The 16,047-nt window shown below is 46.7% G+C and overlaps 1 protein-coding gene across 2 annotated transcripts in view; it reads left to right on the top strand.

The window, feature by feature from the left end:
- Positions 1–16,047, top strand: part of LOC141153226 (UAP56-interacting factor-like) — a 95,784-nt gene that overhangs the window by 60,429 nt on the left and 19,308 nt on the right. The window lies entirely within an intron of this gene.

Genomic DNA, 16,047 nt, shown 5'->3' with positions numbered 1-16,047 from the left:
GCAGTTCTTACTTTCTCTCTGGTGCTAAGAGGACGTGTGTGCCATCTCTCTGAAGTCGACTCAAGCTAAGCTACTTCCCCCGTGTCTGTCTCCCCTTGCTGTCTTTAGTTGTCAGTGGGGATCAACTAGCACTCACCCCCCCTTCCCTATCCAGGGCCAAGCGCTAGGGAAATACAGGGATGGGTTCCTGTGTGGCGATTGATGAGGAACCAATATAGGGACTTTAGGGGAGACAGGGTGATTACAGATCAGCCTAGCAGATCTCCACTTCCCCCTTTCCCTGGTGTCTGGGCTCCCTTCCACTCATTCCTTCGTGTCACACTTTGTCTTTCCTACACTGTGTATGACACATGTCCACTGTTGAAATGCCCACAATGGGTATGTGAGCATCAGAGCTGCACTATAGCAGAATGGAGGAAGGTGGCAACATCTCGTAAGGGACAAGACTGGCCAATGTTTACTTCCACGTCCCTTAACACCCTATATAAGGGTCCATGGTTGTGTGCACATGTGTACGCTTGAACTGCTGTCACTCTCAAACTGCATGCTGCCGTATCTTGGAGCAAGATGGGAAATTTTGCTTTTTGTTGTCATGAAGAATGAGCCAAGCGTTAGTAATAAAATAAACTCTTGTTTACTTGATCTTGGAACGATGTACAATAGGTAATAGGTAAAACACTTGAATTCTTCATCTGCATTACATGACAGAGGTTGCGGACGGCGACACATCACTTGTGGGAAACATTGCTGACGTACTACAGGTTAAGCTGATGACCACCATCTTCCCAGTACAGGGCCACACTGGTGGGGATCATAAGCTCTGTTCTCCAGGGTGACCCTCAAGCCTGGGCATTTTCGCTCCCGTCTGACTCCCAGTCGCTTCAGACGGTCGAGGAATTTTTCCAGGCTTTTATCTATGAAGACCCTGACCTTGTCTCTCTGGCTGAGTCTAAACTATGTCAGATTCAGCAGGGAGACTGGCCAGCAGAGGAGTATTGCTCCGAGTTCCGTAGGTGGTCTACGGATACTACACTGTGTTCCAAATTATTATGCAAATAATATTTTCTCAGATTTTCCCAAATTACCTATATGAATTGCAGTCATTGTAATTTTCCAGTCAAATAACTATTAGAGTACAATTGAAAGGTTTTTGTACAAACTGCCTATGATAACAGTATATTTTTAAAAAAATAAAAAACTCAAGCTGCACTCAAAATGCATGTTCCAAATTATTATGCACAGCAGAGTTTTCAACCTTTTCATTTTAATAAAGAACAAAAAAATGGTCATTTTTGAAATTATAAGCATTAGCAGGTTATTACAAACTGAAATCAAACAGTTTTCAACTCAAAACTTTATTCTAGGTGATGTTACATTTGCACATAGGACCGCTTGTTCGAAAGGAGCTTCTGAACTCTCTCGTCCATTGAATTTGTCAGGTTTTGGATGGTTTCTGCTTCAATTGTTTTGCATGAGGACAGAATACCCTCCCAGAGCTGTTGCTTAGATGTGAACTGCCTCCCGCCATCATAGACACTCCTTTTGATGATGCTCCAGAGGTTCTCAATGGGGTTGAGGTCAGGGGAGCATGGGGGCCACACCATAAGTTTGTCCCCTTTTATGCCCACAGCAGCCAGAGAAGCAGATGTGTTATGTGCAGCATGAGACGGTTGAAAACTCTGCTGTGCATAATAATTTGGAACATGCATTTTGAGTGCAGTTTGAGTGTTTTATTTTTTTTAAAATATACTGTTATCATAGGCAGTTTGTACAAAAACCTTTCAATTGTACTCTAATAGTTATTTGGCTGGAAAATTACAATGACTGCAATTCATATAGGTAATTTAGGAAAATCTGAGAAAATATTATTTGCATAATAATTTGGAACAGAGTGTAGGTGTAATGACCCCACGGTCCGTAGTCAGTTCTGTCAGGGGCTTTCTTAGGGTAAAGGATGCCTTTGCTCTATATGAGACCCCGGTTTCCATGGAGGCGGTCATGTCTCTAGCTATTTGTCTGGACCGCCATCTACGTCAGAGACATAAAGAGATGCCTCAATTTTCGGAGGGGGCAGGATTCAATGGAACCTAATTCTGAGTCTACTAAGGAACCCATGCAGTTGGGGGGGCACTTTTTTTATCGGTCCTTCTGCAGTTTGGCGCAAAGAGGGAATGTGATTTTTCTGTAGTAAGAAGGGTAATTTTATGGGTACTTGTCCATCCATGCTTAAACACAAATAGCCACTGGAAAACTAAGGAGCCCGGGTTGTGGGGAGTTTAGCAACCCGGGTATACATATTTCCTCTGTGGGTAGGTCATAATTCTTTTTACCAGCCGAGATCCATTTTAGCTAAAGTAAGGTGGTTATTTCAGCCTTTTTGGACAGTGGGGCGGGGTTTAATCTGATTGACGCCAGGTTCGGCCATGACCCGGGTCTCAATCCACATAAATTGTCTAGACCTTTACCTATAATCGCTATAGATTCTGCACCCTTGAGCCAGGGGTATTTTACTCAGGTCATTCGAGAGATACATCTACAGGTAGGGGCCATGCTGTCACGAGTGTGTCAGAGGTGACAGACAGTCGCCCTGCAGTTGGTTGCAGGAGAGCTCTACGTTTGGCATTACAAACATCTTCTTAGAGGCTGGCTATCTCTAGGACCCAGCGGCTACCTCCCTCTGGTTAATTAGCTCAATGGCCTGGGTGTATAAATACCTGGTGTGTCTGAGAGGGAGGTGCCGGCGATATTTATTGCTATTACTACTTGTGAGGCTTTAGCAAGATTAGTACTTCCTCCTCTCTGGAGCTTGAGGCCGTGTGCGCATTTGTCTGGAGTCATCTAAAGCTAAGCAATTCCCCCGTTTGTCTACCCTTGTTGTCTATAAAGTTTAGTGGAGATCGATTAGTGCTCATCTTCTTCCTTCCCTAGCCTTAGCCATACGCCAGGGAAAGTCAGGGCTAGACACGTGTTCGGCGATTGATGAAGAGCAAATATAGGGACGGTAGTTGAGACAGGGTGACACTAAACCAGACTAGGTCTCCACTCCCCCTTTCCCTAATGTCTGGGCTCCCTTTCCCTTTTCCCTCTGTGTTGCACTTACACCTGGCATGACATTATAACCGACCGAGCACGTTTAGGAAAAAAAAAATACTGACATTTTTTTTTTCTTTGTGTGTTTTTGGGCGTGCACCTTTTTTTTCCTTTCTCCCTTGGTATGGGATCAGTTGCAGAGCTCGCAGAGCAGTTCCGCTGTCTGTCTCTGGAGGTGAATGACCTCCGTTGTGAGGTTCAGCAGCAGAATCAGCGGTTATAGGCCACCTATGTAGGGGTCTCTGCAGGTAGGCCTGTCCAGCCTGAACCCAAGGTTGCCCTCCCAGACAGGTTTTCAGGAGGTAGGGACAGGATTTTTGTATTTAAGGAGGCATGCAAATTGTATTTCAAACTTCGACCCTACTCCTCCTGTAATGAGGAGCAACGGGTTGGTATTGTGATCTGTCTATTGCAGGGCGAACCTCAGTCATGGGAGTTTTATTTACCGCAGGAGTCGGTTTGTCTCCAATCTGTGGAGGGTTTTGTTTGAGCTCTGGCCCTCATCTTTGATGACCCTGACCCAGTCGCTTTGGCTGAGTCTAGGCTATGTCGCCTTCAGCAGGGGATTCGGTCAGTGGAAACGTACAGTTCGGAATTCCGTAGATGGGCAACGGATTCCAAATGGAATGACTCAGCCCTTAGAAGTCAATTTTGTGAAGGGCTTACTGAAAAGTTGAAAGATGCCTTGGCTGTTTATGAAACCCCTCAGTCCTTGGAGGCTGCCATGTCTTTGGCCATATGTCTGGATAGATGGGTGCGACCACCTTCTCCGGGGCCTTCTGGTCGGGGTTGTGTACCTTTGCCAGGGGAGCAGTCTGGGGGGAACCAATAATGGGGGAGGTGAAGGAACCCATGCAGTTAAGGGATGTCTCTACATCGTACATCTCCCCGGAGATTCAATCCCTAAACAAAAGGAGACTCGATTAACTCTCGGTAGTCTGGAGTTGGATAAACAAGGGGTGCATTTGTTGGCCAAACTGCAGTTCCCGCTTTGTCCTGACAGCAGAGGTGGTGCTAGAGAGCAAAACCGAAAAAATTTCTGTGTTTGTTGACAGTGGAGCCGGGGTCAGCATGGTTGATGCTGAGTTTGTGAAAACTCATGGTCTTGCTTGCTGTGCTTTAGCTGAGCCTATTCCCATCTTTGCCATTGACTCGGCGCCACTTGCACAGAAAGCATTTACTCAGATTGTACATAATGTAAAACTGAGGGTGGGGTCAGTTCATTGTGAAATCATCCCTTGCTATGTTCTGGACAATCTTCCTACTCTGATTGTTTTAGGTATCCCTTGGCTTGTTAAACATAATTCGTTGGTGGATTGGCAATCCGGGGAGATTATTGAATGGGGAGATTACTGCCATGAGAACTGTCTGGATGTTTCCATTGCTGCTGTCTACGGAAATATTACCTGCTTTTCTGTCTGGTTTTGAGGACATTTTTTTCTGAGAGGGGGTGTCAGGATTTGCCTCCTCGTCGTGCTTATGACTGTCCTATTAACCTGACCCCGGAGCTAAACTACCGAAGCCCAGACTGTATAATCTTTCTGGCCCTAAGGGACAAGTCATGAAGGATTTCATTGCGGAAAGTCTGGAGAATGGACATATTAGACCCTCATCTTCGCCTGTGGCGGCAGGGTTCTTCTTTGTGAAGAAAAAAGATGACGGTCTACGTCCCTGTTTAGATTTCCGGGAATTAAATCAAATTACCATCCGTGATCAATACCCTCTTCCTCTGATTCCTGATTTGTTCAGCCTGGTTGTAGGAGCTAAGGTATTCTCCAAGTTGGATTTAAGGGGCGCCTACAATCTGATTACAATCAGAGAAGGGGACGAATGGAAGACCGCATTCAATACCCCAGAAGGACATTTCAAGAGTCTGGTTATGCCTTTTGGTTTGACCCAGGGCCGGCTCCAGGTTTTTCTGGGCCCCGGGCGAAAGAGTCTCAGTGGGCCCCTTTAATGATGCACAGATACCGCAGAGAAATATATATATATAGTACAATGCAAAGATTTCACTTCTTACATTACATGAGCGATATCTATTGTAAATTCCACAATAGCTCAGAAACCAGCGAATCGCTCCACACAGAAAACTGGCCCCCATATAAGGCCCCATACGGAATACTGGCCCCCATATAAGGCTCCATATGGAATACTGGCCCCCATATAAGGCTCCATATGGAATACTGGCCCCCATATAAGGCTCCATATGGAATACTGGCCCCCATATAAGGCCCCATACTGAATACTGGCCCCCATATAAGGCCCCATACGGAATACTGGCCCCCATATAAGGCTCCATATGGAATACTGGCCCCCATATAAGGCCCCATACTGAATACTGGCCCCCATATAAGGCCCCATACGGAATACTGGCCCCCATATAAGGCTCCATATGGAATACTTGGCCCCCATATAAGGCTCCATACAGAATACTGGCCCCCATATAAGGCTCCATACAGAATACTGGCTCCCATATAACACTCCATACAGGATACTGGTCCCCTTATAAAGCTCCATACAGGATACTGGTCCCCTTATAAAGCTCCATACAGGATACTGGCCCCCATATAACGCTCCATACAGGATACTGGTCCCCTTATAACGCTCCATACAGGATACTGGCCCCCATATAATGCTGCATGCAGGCTGTTACCCCCCACATAATGCCCCATACAGGCTGCCCCCCCCTTATAATGCTCCATGCAGGCTGTTACCCCCTACATAATGCCCCATACAGGCTGTTCCCCCCTTATAATGCTCCATGCAGGCTGTTCCCCCCACATAATACACTATGCAGGCTGTCCTCCCCCCCCTTATAATGCCCCAAGCAGGCTGTTCCCCACCTTATAATGCCCCATGCAGGCTGTCCCCCCTCCTCTTTATAATGCCCCATGCAGGATGTCCCCCCCCCACTTTATAAGGCCCCATGCAGGATGTCACACCCCCTCTTTATAATGCCCCATGCAGGATGTCACCCCCTCTCTTTATAATGCCCCATGCAGGATGTCACCCCCCTCTCTTTATAATGCCCCATGCAGGATGTCACCTCCCCCTCTCCTTATAATGCCCCATGCAAGATGTCACCCCCTCTCTTTATAATGCCCCATGCAGGATGTCACCCCCCTCTCTTTATAATGCCCCATGCAGGATGTCACCCCCCTCTCTTTATAATGCCCCATGCAAGATGTCACCCCCCTCTCTTTATAATGCCCCATGCAGGATGTCACCCCCGTCTCTTTATAATGCCCCATGCAGGATGTCACCCCCCTCTCTTTATAATGCCCCATGAAGGATGTCACCCCCCTCTCTTTATAATGCCCCATGCAGGATGTCACCCCCCTCTCTTTATAATGCCCCATGCAGGATGTCACCCCCCTCTCTTTATAATGCCCCATGCAGGATGTCACCCCCCTCTCTTTATAATGCCCCATGCAGGATGTCACCTCCCCCTCTCCTTATAATGCCCCATGCAGGATGTCACCCCCCCTCTTTATAATGCCCCATGCAGGATGTCACCCCCCCTCTCTTTATAATGCCCCATGCAGGATGTCACCCCCCCCTCTCTTTATAATGCCCCATGCAAGATGTCACCCGCCCATATTATGACCCATGCAGGATGTCGTCCCCCCCCCATATTATGCCCCATGCCTCCATACATTAAAAAAAAAAAAAAAAAAAAAAATACTCACCTCCCTCCTCCTCACCTGCTGCCCGCTGCTCGGGTCTGGACTCCAGCGTTCCCGGCGTCGTCCCGCTCTGCGCTCCCTGTGACAGCTCAGGGGAGCGCGTGGTGGAAAGACGTCACCGCACCCTCTGACCTGAGACGTCACAGGGAGCGCAGAGCAGGAAGACAGCGGATCTGCGGAGGCACGGGGAGAGGTAAGTATCCGGCTGCCGGGGCCCTGAGCAAGCGGCGGAGAAGGGCGGGCGCTGACACCGCTCTCCTCTGTCCATAGTCCAGCGGGGTGCGCAACCGCCAGTGGGCCCCCCCTGCCTGCTCAGGGCCCCGGCACTTGCCCGGGTGCGCCGGGTGCTGACGCCGGCCCTGGTTTGACCAATGCACCTGCGGTATTCCAGCATTTCATAAATTATATTTTCCATCATTTGGTGGGGAGGTTTGTGGTGGTCTATCTGGATGATATTTTGGTTTATTCACCTGATTTTGAGACTCATCGGATGTTAAGCAGGTGCTCCAGATTTTAAGGGGTAACAAACTTTATGCCAAACTAGAAAAATGTGTTTTCGCTGTTCAGGAGGTGCAGTTTTTGGGGTACTTGTTGTCATCTTCAGGTTTTTGGATTGATCAGGAGAAGATCTGTGCAGTTCTTGATTGGGAATGTCCCAAGAACCTGAAGGTTCTACAACGTTTTTTGGGCTTTACTAATTTTTACCTGAAATTCACCCCAAATTACTCTGTTATAGTGAAACCCCTTCCTGACATGACTAAGAAGGGGTCCGATTTTTCCAAATGTTCAGATGCTTCCTCCAGGCTTTTTCTTACGTAAAGAATCATTTTGCCTCTGCACCCATACTTAGTCAACCTGATGTTTCTCAACCCTTTATTGTGGAGGTTGATGCGTCGGATGTCGGGGTTGGGGCTGTGTTGTCTCAGGGTTCGCCCTCTGGTAAATGGCGTCCATGCGCCTTCTTTTATAAAAAATTGTCTTTGGCTAAGAGAAATTATGACGTGGGTAATAGGGAACTTTTGGCAATCAAATTGGCGTTCGAGGAATGGCGACATTGGTTGGAAGGGGCTGTCCATCCTATTACTGTTATTACTGACCATAAGAACCTGTCATATCTCCAGTCAGCTAAACGTCTCAACCCTAGGCAAGCCAGATGGTCTCTGTTTTTTACTAGGTTCAATTTTGTTGTCACTTTTTGTTCAGGGATCAAAAATTTCAAGGCTGATGCTTTGTCCCAGAGATTCCCTGGTGGTGTGACCATGAAAACTCTGCCCCGATATTACAGAAAGGGGTAGTCATTTTGGCACTTTATCCTGAACTGGAGGGTGAGGTGTTGAAGGCACAGGGGGACTCCCTGCCTCCTGCCCTTCAGGAAAGTTACTTGTACCATCTAATCTGCGCCACAAAGTAATTAAGGAACATCATAACTCTGTGTTTGGTGGGCATCCAGGTGGTAAGGCAACCGCGGACATCCTCTCTCGTCGTTTTTGGTGGCCGGGGTTGCATCGGGATGTAATTGAACACGTAGTTGCTTGTAGTATTTGCGCGCATTCTAAGGTTTTGCATACCCGTCCGTCTGGTACTCTTCTTCCGCTACCTATTCCTAGTATGCCATGGACACTCTTGTCCATGGATTTTATTACTGACCTACCGGTTTCTGCAGGCAAAATAGTGGTTTTGGTGGTAGTAGATAGGTTCAGTAAAATGGTTCATTTTGTCTCATTGCCTGCACTTCCAAATGCCAAGACACTGTCTCAGGTGTTCATAATTGAGATCGTGATGCTTCACGGGGTTCCGTCCAATGTTGTGTCAGATCGGGGGACCCAGTTTGTTTCCAAGTTCTGGAAGGCATTCTGTTCTCGACTGGGGGTGCAGCTGTCATTTTCCTCTGCCTTCCACCCTCAGTCAAATGGACAGACCGAGCGTGTCAATCAGAATTTGGAGACCTACCTCAGGTGTTTCGTTTCCGAAAATCAGGAGGATTAGGCATTTTACCTAACGCTGGCAGAATTTGCCATTAATAATCATTGTCAAGAATTGACTAGCAGGACATCATTCTTCAGTGCATATGGTTATCACCCACAGTTTGGTACCTTTTGTGGGGGAGGAGCTTCAGGAGTTCCTGAGGAGGAACGGTTTGCTTCGTCACTTTCCTTGGTATGGCAGGGTGTGCTGAGTAATTTAAAGATCATGGGAGACAGGTATAAATGTATGGCAGACAGAAAACGCTTGCCAGGTCCGGACCTGAATGTGAATGACTTTGTGTTGTTGTCTACCAGGAATATAAGATTGAAAGTTCCTTCTTGGAAGCTGGGACCTAGGTTTATTGGTCCCTATAAAATAACCGGCGTCATTAACCCAGCAGAGTTTCGTTTTGAACTTCCTCAGGCCCTTAAAGTCCACAACGTGTTCCATAGGTCCTTAGTTAAAAAATATGTGAAACCTCTTGAGCCCTCGCCTCTACCACCGCCCCCAGTAATGGTTGATGGTAATCTGGAGTTCCTGATTTAGAGGATTGTAGATTCTCGTCTCCAACGTCGTTCTCTACAATACTTGGTACACGGGAAAGGCTATGGTCCAGAGGAGAGAATGTGGGTTTCAGCGTCAGAGGTGAACGCTCCCAGATTGGTTCACTCATTTCACATCTCTTTTCCTGAGAAACCCGGTCCTGAGTGTCCGGAGGCCACTCGTAGAGGGGGCATACTGTCACGGGTGTGTCAGAGGTGACAGACAGTCGCCCTGAAATTGGTTGCAGGAGATCTCTATGTTTGGCATTACAGACATCTTATTAGAGGCTGGCTGTCTATAGGACCCAGCGGCTACCTCCCTCTGGCTAATTAGCTCCCTGGCCTTGGTGTATAAATACCTGGTGTGTCTGAGAGGGAGGTGCCGGCGATATTCATAGGGTCATATTAGACCTTCCTCATCTCCCGTTGCAGCAGGGTTTTTCTTTGTGAAGAAAAAATACAGGGGCCTGCCTAGATTTCCATGAACTAAATCGGATCATGGTTCGGGATCCATATCCCCTCCCTCTCATTCCGGACCTCTTTAATCAAATCGTCAGGGCAAAGTGGTTTTCTAAACTGGATCCCAAGACTGGATCCCAAGGTGGCACAAAATCTCATCCATATAAGGGAGGGTGATGAGTGGGAGACTGCTTTTAATATACCAGAGGGACACTAACGAAAACCTTGTTATGCCATTTGGATTGACTAATGCTCCCGCCGTCTTTCAGCACTTTGTAAATTATATTTTTTGTCATCTGGCAGGTAGATTTGTGGTAGTCTAACTGGATGACATATTGATTTATTCGCCAGGCCACGAGTCACATTAGGTACATGTCAGGCAGGTCTTACAAATACTCAGGGACAATAAATTATATGTGAAACCAGAGAAATATATGTTTTCGGTTCAGGAGATCCCTTTTCTGGGTTATTTCTTATCATCCACTGGTTTTCGCATGGATCTGACGAAAGTCCGGGTGGAACTGGATTGGGATTGTCCTTTAGACTTAGAAGCTTTACAAAAGTTTTTAGGGTTTGCCAAATACTACCGTAAGTTTATCAAGAACTTTTTGGTAGTGGCCAAACCACTGACGGATATGACCATGAAAGGGACAGAATTTTCTAAATGATCCAGTCAGGCCAGTCAGGATTTGCTACTTTAAAGAGATATTTTGCTTCTGTGCCGATTCTAATACAGCCTGACGTCATTCAGCCATTCATTGTAGAGGCTGATGCGTCAGAGGTGGGGGTTGTGGCTGTATTGTCACAGGTTTCTTCTACAAGTAAATGGCATTCTTGTGCATACTTTTCAAGAAACTGTGGTCCGCTGAGAGAAACTATGACTTTGTTAATAGGGAACTCTTCGCAATAAAATGGGCCTTTGAGGACTGGCATAATTTTTTGGAGGGGGGCAGTACATCTGGTCATGGTAATCACTGAACATACAACATTTTTTTTATTTGGAATCTTCAAAATGTCTGACACCTAGATAGGCAAGATGGTCATTATTCTTTTCCAGATTCAACTTTGTGACTTCTAGTCTGGGGCATAAGATCATTAAGGTGGATGCTTTATCTTGTTGTTTTCCAGGGAAGGAGGTAATTGTTAAATGTTACTACATGTTTCGATCGTAGAGGCTCAGGGGGACGCCCTTGCTGCCTGTCCTTCAGGTAAGCTGTTTGCTCCTGTGAACCGCCATCTTAAAATTTTGAGTAAACATCATGATTTGGTCTTGGCTGGACATACTGGTAGTAAAGCCACCACAGATCTTCTTACTCATCATTTTTGGGATGTTTTGGGATGTTCGGGAGTATACAGCTTGCAGTCCTTGTGCGCTTTTTAAAACCCCACATACTTGTACATCCGGGGCTCTTCAATCTTTGGCGATTCCCTGTAGACCTTGGACTCATTTATCTGTAGATTTTGTTACTGATCTACCCATATCAGCTGGTAGCACTCTAATATTGGTGGTGGTGAACAGATTCAGCATCATTTTATTGCGCTACCGGCTTTTCCGAATGCCAGTACTTTGCGCAAATTTTATTAAAGAAATCTTTAAATTACATGGGATTCCATCTGATATTGTTTCCGACCAGGGGGTTCAATTTATTTCCAAATTTTGGACAGCATTTTGTGCTCGCTAGGGAATTCATCTTTCATTCTCATCCGCTTTTCATCCTCAGTCTAATGGGCAAACTGAGAGAGTGAACCAGAATCTTGAGACATATCTTAGGTGCTTTTTGTCCGAGAATCAGGAGGATTAGGTTTCTTATTTACCTCTAGCTAAGTTCACTGTGAATAACCGTTGTCATGAAGCTACTGGCAAGTCCCGTTCTTCGGGGCATACAGTTTTCATCATCAATTCTGCTCCTTCAATAGGAATCGTTCTTCAGGAGTACCTGAGGAGGAACGGTTTTCTTCATCTATTACTGTTACGCTCGCGCCCGGACTGACTGGCGTGAGCGTGATTAGTGATCCCACTGTACCATGAACCGAGGAGTGCCTGGAGGGGCGTAACTAAGTATCAACCCGATCCGACCAAGGTCGCACGGCGGCTCAGTCGACTCCGTGAACCAGGGAAGAACCGAGCAGAGGGACCAGGTGCTACTCCAGGTCAGACCCCGGTCACAGCTGTTGACCCACACCGGGGAATGCAGGAACAGGCAGGTTAAACTGGCATATTGACTGGTGGGTACTGGCAGGCACGGCTGGTATGCAGACAGGTGGATATTGACAGGCACGGCTGGTATGCAGACAGGTGGGCACTGGCAGGCACGGCTGGCATGCAAACAGGCGGGTACTGGCAAGTAGGAATGTAGGCAGGATAGGGACCAGTACAGACTGGGATACAGGAACAGAGCTGCAGATGCGGTAGACAAGCAGAGCGGAGCAAAACCCACAGATGCGGTGAACAAGCAAAGCAGAGCAAAACCCGCAGATGCGGTGAACAAGCAAAGCAGAGCAAAACCGCAGATGCGGTGAACAAGCAAAGCAGAGCAAAACCCGCAGATGCGGTGAACAAGCAAAGCAGAGCAAAACCCGCAGATGCGGTGAACAAGCAAAGCAGAGCAAAACCCGCAGATGCGGTGAACAAGCAAAGCAGAGCAAAACCCGCAGATGCAGTGAACAAGCAAAGCAGAGCAGAACAAAACCCGCAGATGCGGTGAACAAGCAAAGCAGAGCAAAACCCGCAGATGCGGTGAACAAGCAGAGCAAAACAAAACCCGCAGATGCGGTAGACAGGACAGGGCTCTGTTCACATGGAACAGACTGGAAAACACAAGAGGATAGCTGGAACACAGGAGTTAGATACAGAGGCAGGGAAACAGAACGAGCAGAACCAGATACACACAAGGTACTTGCAATGAAGTAGCGAGTGGACACAAAACTCACAAACAGAAGTACAGAGACGAGTTGGAGTTAGGTGCAGGTTCAGACACTGCAGGAAAAGGGAACATACAGACATCGAGACAAACAAGTAATGGACTAGGACACTGTTTCAGACAGGATCTGAACCAGGAACAAGATACAGGAACGAGCCTGGGAACGCAGCCCCCAGGGCGGCGGAAACAGACTAGAAGTCAGAGATACAGGTAGCGGCCCTGGGTACTCAGCCCCCAGGGTGGTGGGAACAGACTAAAAGTCAGAGGTATAGGTAGCGGCCCTGGGTACTCAGCCCCCAGGGTGGCAGAACAGACTAGATACAGGACAGGACCTGGCTACTCAGTTGCAAAAGACAAACTGAGTGAAAGTGTTGCTCAAGCCTCTCCTACTGGGTGGAGGGGGTTTAAGTATCCAGTGACTCACAGCAATAGGCTGGGGACGCATTAGGACTGTGCACACAGTAACTATAAGAAACAAGCAGAAGCCGCGCCGACACCCTAAGCAGTCAGACAAGAGACATGGACACAGCAGATAATGAAACAAAATGTGCAGCCTGCACTGACAGGTAAGATTGCGGTCTTGCATGGTGGGAGGTGGTGCACCATGCAAGCACACCGCCAGGAATGTTACAATTACATCAGTGTGGCAAGGTGTTCTTAATAATTTGAAGAAGATGTGGTCCAAATATTAGAGTATGGCTGATTGGAGATGCTTGGTGGGTCCCAGGTTCCTTCTTGGAAACTGGGACCCAGGTTCATCGGCCCCTATAAGATAGTTGCCGTGGTTAATTCAGTAGCATTTTGTCTTACTTTGCCATCCACTTTTAAGATTCATAATGTGTTTCACCAATTACGTCTCAAAAAATACATTGCTTCATCTGAACCATCTTCATCATCACCTTCTGCAGTCATTGTTGATGGGAATCTGGAATTCCATATAGGTGAGGATTATCATTTCTCGCTTTGTATGCCAGTCTCTTCAATATTTGGTACATTGAAAGGGTTACGGTCCTGAAGAGAGAATGTGAGTACCAGCATCTCATGTTCATGTGATAAGGTTGGTCTGGTCTTTTCATGCTTCACATCCAGATACACCTTGTCCTGAGGATCCAGAGGTCCCTCGTAGGAGGGGGGCTACTGTCACGGGGATATCGCGACACAAAGAAGCCAGAAGATTGCAGCTTCTGATCACACAAAATCCTGCACTGATTAGAACTGATTCACCATCCTATTAAACAGTGCAGGTTTTTTCCTTGCTCTGTCATGGCAAGATTTAATCAGTTAAGTTGATCTCCTGGAGCTTTCCATCCTGAATTGCCTCAGCTGTTCTGTGTTGGTCTTTCCCCTCTGGTATAAATGCTCGCCACTGGCACTTGGGAATTTGCCAGTGATGATAGTTCTTCTTCCTGGTAAGGTGCTGGAGGACAAAATCATTGTTTGGAGTAGGTGGTTGGAGAGTTGTTCAGGAGATTTCTGCTTGGAGTTGGTTTGCATGCTTATCCTCATCCTCTCCTATTTGGTTTCTACTACCTATCCCTCCCCTGTGTTCCACTCTGTTGTTTTCTGAGTATATTTGTATGATTGTAGTTTTCCTTGATCCCTGTCTGTCTACCCTTGTCTGTCTGGTTAGTATTATCCTATACATTTCAGCTTCACACCTCCCTGGGTGGGTGAGGGAACAGATAAGGTTTATGATAGGAGCATAGCAAGGTACGTGACCCCAGCTTCCCTACCTTAATCCAAGGGACAAGAATAGACTAGAGCGCCCCCTAGTTCGACGGATAAGGTTGGCGCCCACCATCCCTAGTCACTATGTGACAGTCACATTATTTTTATACCATGTGGACAGCCGGGCACTACATTCAGTAAAACTACAGTAGAGCAACACATTATGTAATCTGTTAACCTTTCTACTGATATAGAGGGTTAAGTGTCATTCGGACCAGGATCCAAAAGATGACAGTGGTCAGAAATTTGTATGAAGCAACAGCTGTGCCCTCCGCTCACACTGGCACCCGGATTGTTTGACAGGAACAGTTGCTGAAAGGAAAATCTGCCTCGAGTTTCAGATGCTGGACATTTTAAGTAGAATCCTGTCATCTCGCACAGTTAATTGCGCTGCTGTCTCCATGATGGAGGAAATAACAAGGACATGTATCTATTATGCATTCAATGGCTTCAAAGAACGAGCCTTCCCACAATATTATTAAGAATGACAGTGCAGATCAGAGTTTTATCTGCTTGCTTTCAATAGATCCTTTTTCCTGGCGGTGGCATATATTCTTCATCAGCGGAGGTGAATAGAGGATTATGAAAAATGTGAATGTAACCAGCAAGGTGCTACAACTCAAAACTGCTGTAAATACCAAATACACTCGCACTATTGTTATTGTAGTTGCATCTACAAGCGTAATATACAGAATTGTATACAGATTTATCCCAATTACATTGAGTTGATTTAGATTTTTAGGACTGAATGTAGTGAATGACTTAAAGGAGCAGACTAGGGTTAAAGAAGGACATTGAGCAAAAATTATGTCTACCTCCTGCATTGAAGTTAAAGAGGCAGACAAGTAAGCTTCTTCCTGATTTTGAGGTGGATCCTCAAAGTCCTGTATCCTGGAGAGCAGTTCTAGAGTAGACAGGTGACACTAGAGCAGCAGGATGGCGACACCCATCCATTTTTGGCCATCTCTCCCATACATAGGAGCGCTTGTTTGGCTGTAGATCTGAAGCCTCTGTCACTCAAGCTCTATTCTCTACCCAGTGCCACCTCATCCGCAGGAAGAAGCGACACTGGGTGTGGAATAGAGCTGGAGCGACAGAGGCTTCAAAGCTACAAATATCTGCAGCCTCATTTGCATATCAATTCAAACCCTGATTTCTCAGTAACGGAGGAAAGTACTGGCCATGTAAAGGAATTGCTTGACTTGTCTTTGAAAGAGCTACATGCACATACAAATATTTTTGGGTGTGAAATGCGCCTGAATAGCGATGAGCGAGCATGCTCGTTACTCGAGATTTACGAGCGTGCTCGGGTGCTTGCCGAGTATCTTCAGCGTGCTCTAGTGTTATGTTTTAGTCACGCCGTGCTCATTATTTTCGACTGTTTGACAGCTTTAATACATGTGAGGAATGCCTATTTCTTAGGCATTCCTCATATGTATTAAAGCTGTCAAACAGTCGCAAATCATGAGCGCGGAGTGACTGAAACATAACACCCAGAGCATGCTGAAGATACTCGGCGAGCACCCGAGCATGCTCGCCGAAAGGGTTAACAGAACATACTCGCTCATCACTACTCCTGACAGATTCCCATTAAGAAAGATTATCGTGAAGACCAATCAGTGTAGTTGGACCTTTTTTTGTGCTGTGATATCTTTG

Source organism: Phyllobates terribilis, unplaced genomic scaffold, assembly GCF_046119375.1.
Source record: "Phyllobates terribilis strain yellow unplaced genomic scaffold, ASM4611937v1 Scaffold_7__3_contigs__length_470593459, whole genome shotgun sequence".
Classification (NCBI taxonomy): Eukaryota; Metazoa; Chordata; class Amphibia; order Anura; family Dendrobatidae; genus Phyllobates; species Phyllobates terribilis.
Note: the sequence above shows the minus strand (reverse complement) of the source record. Positions and strands in the feature narration are given on the sequence as shown.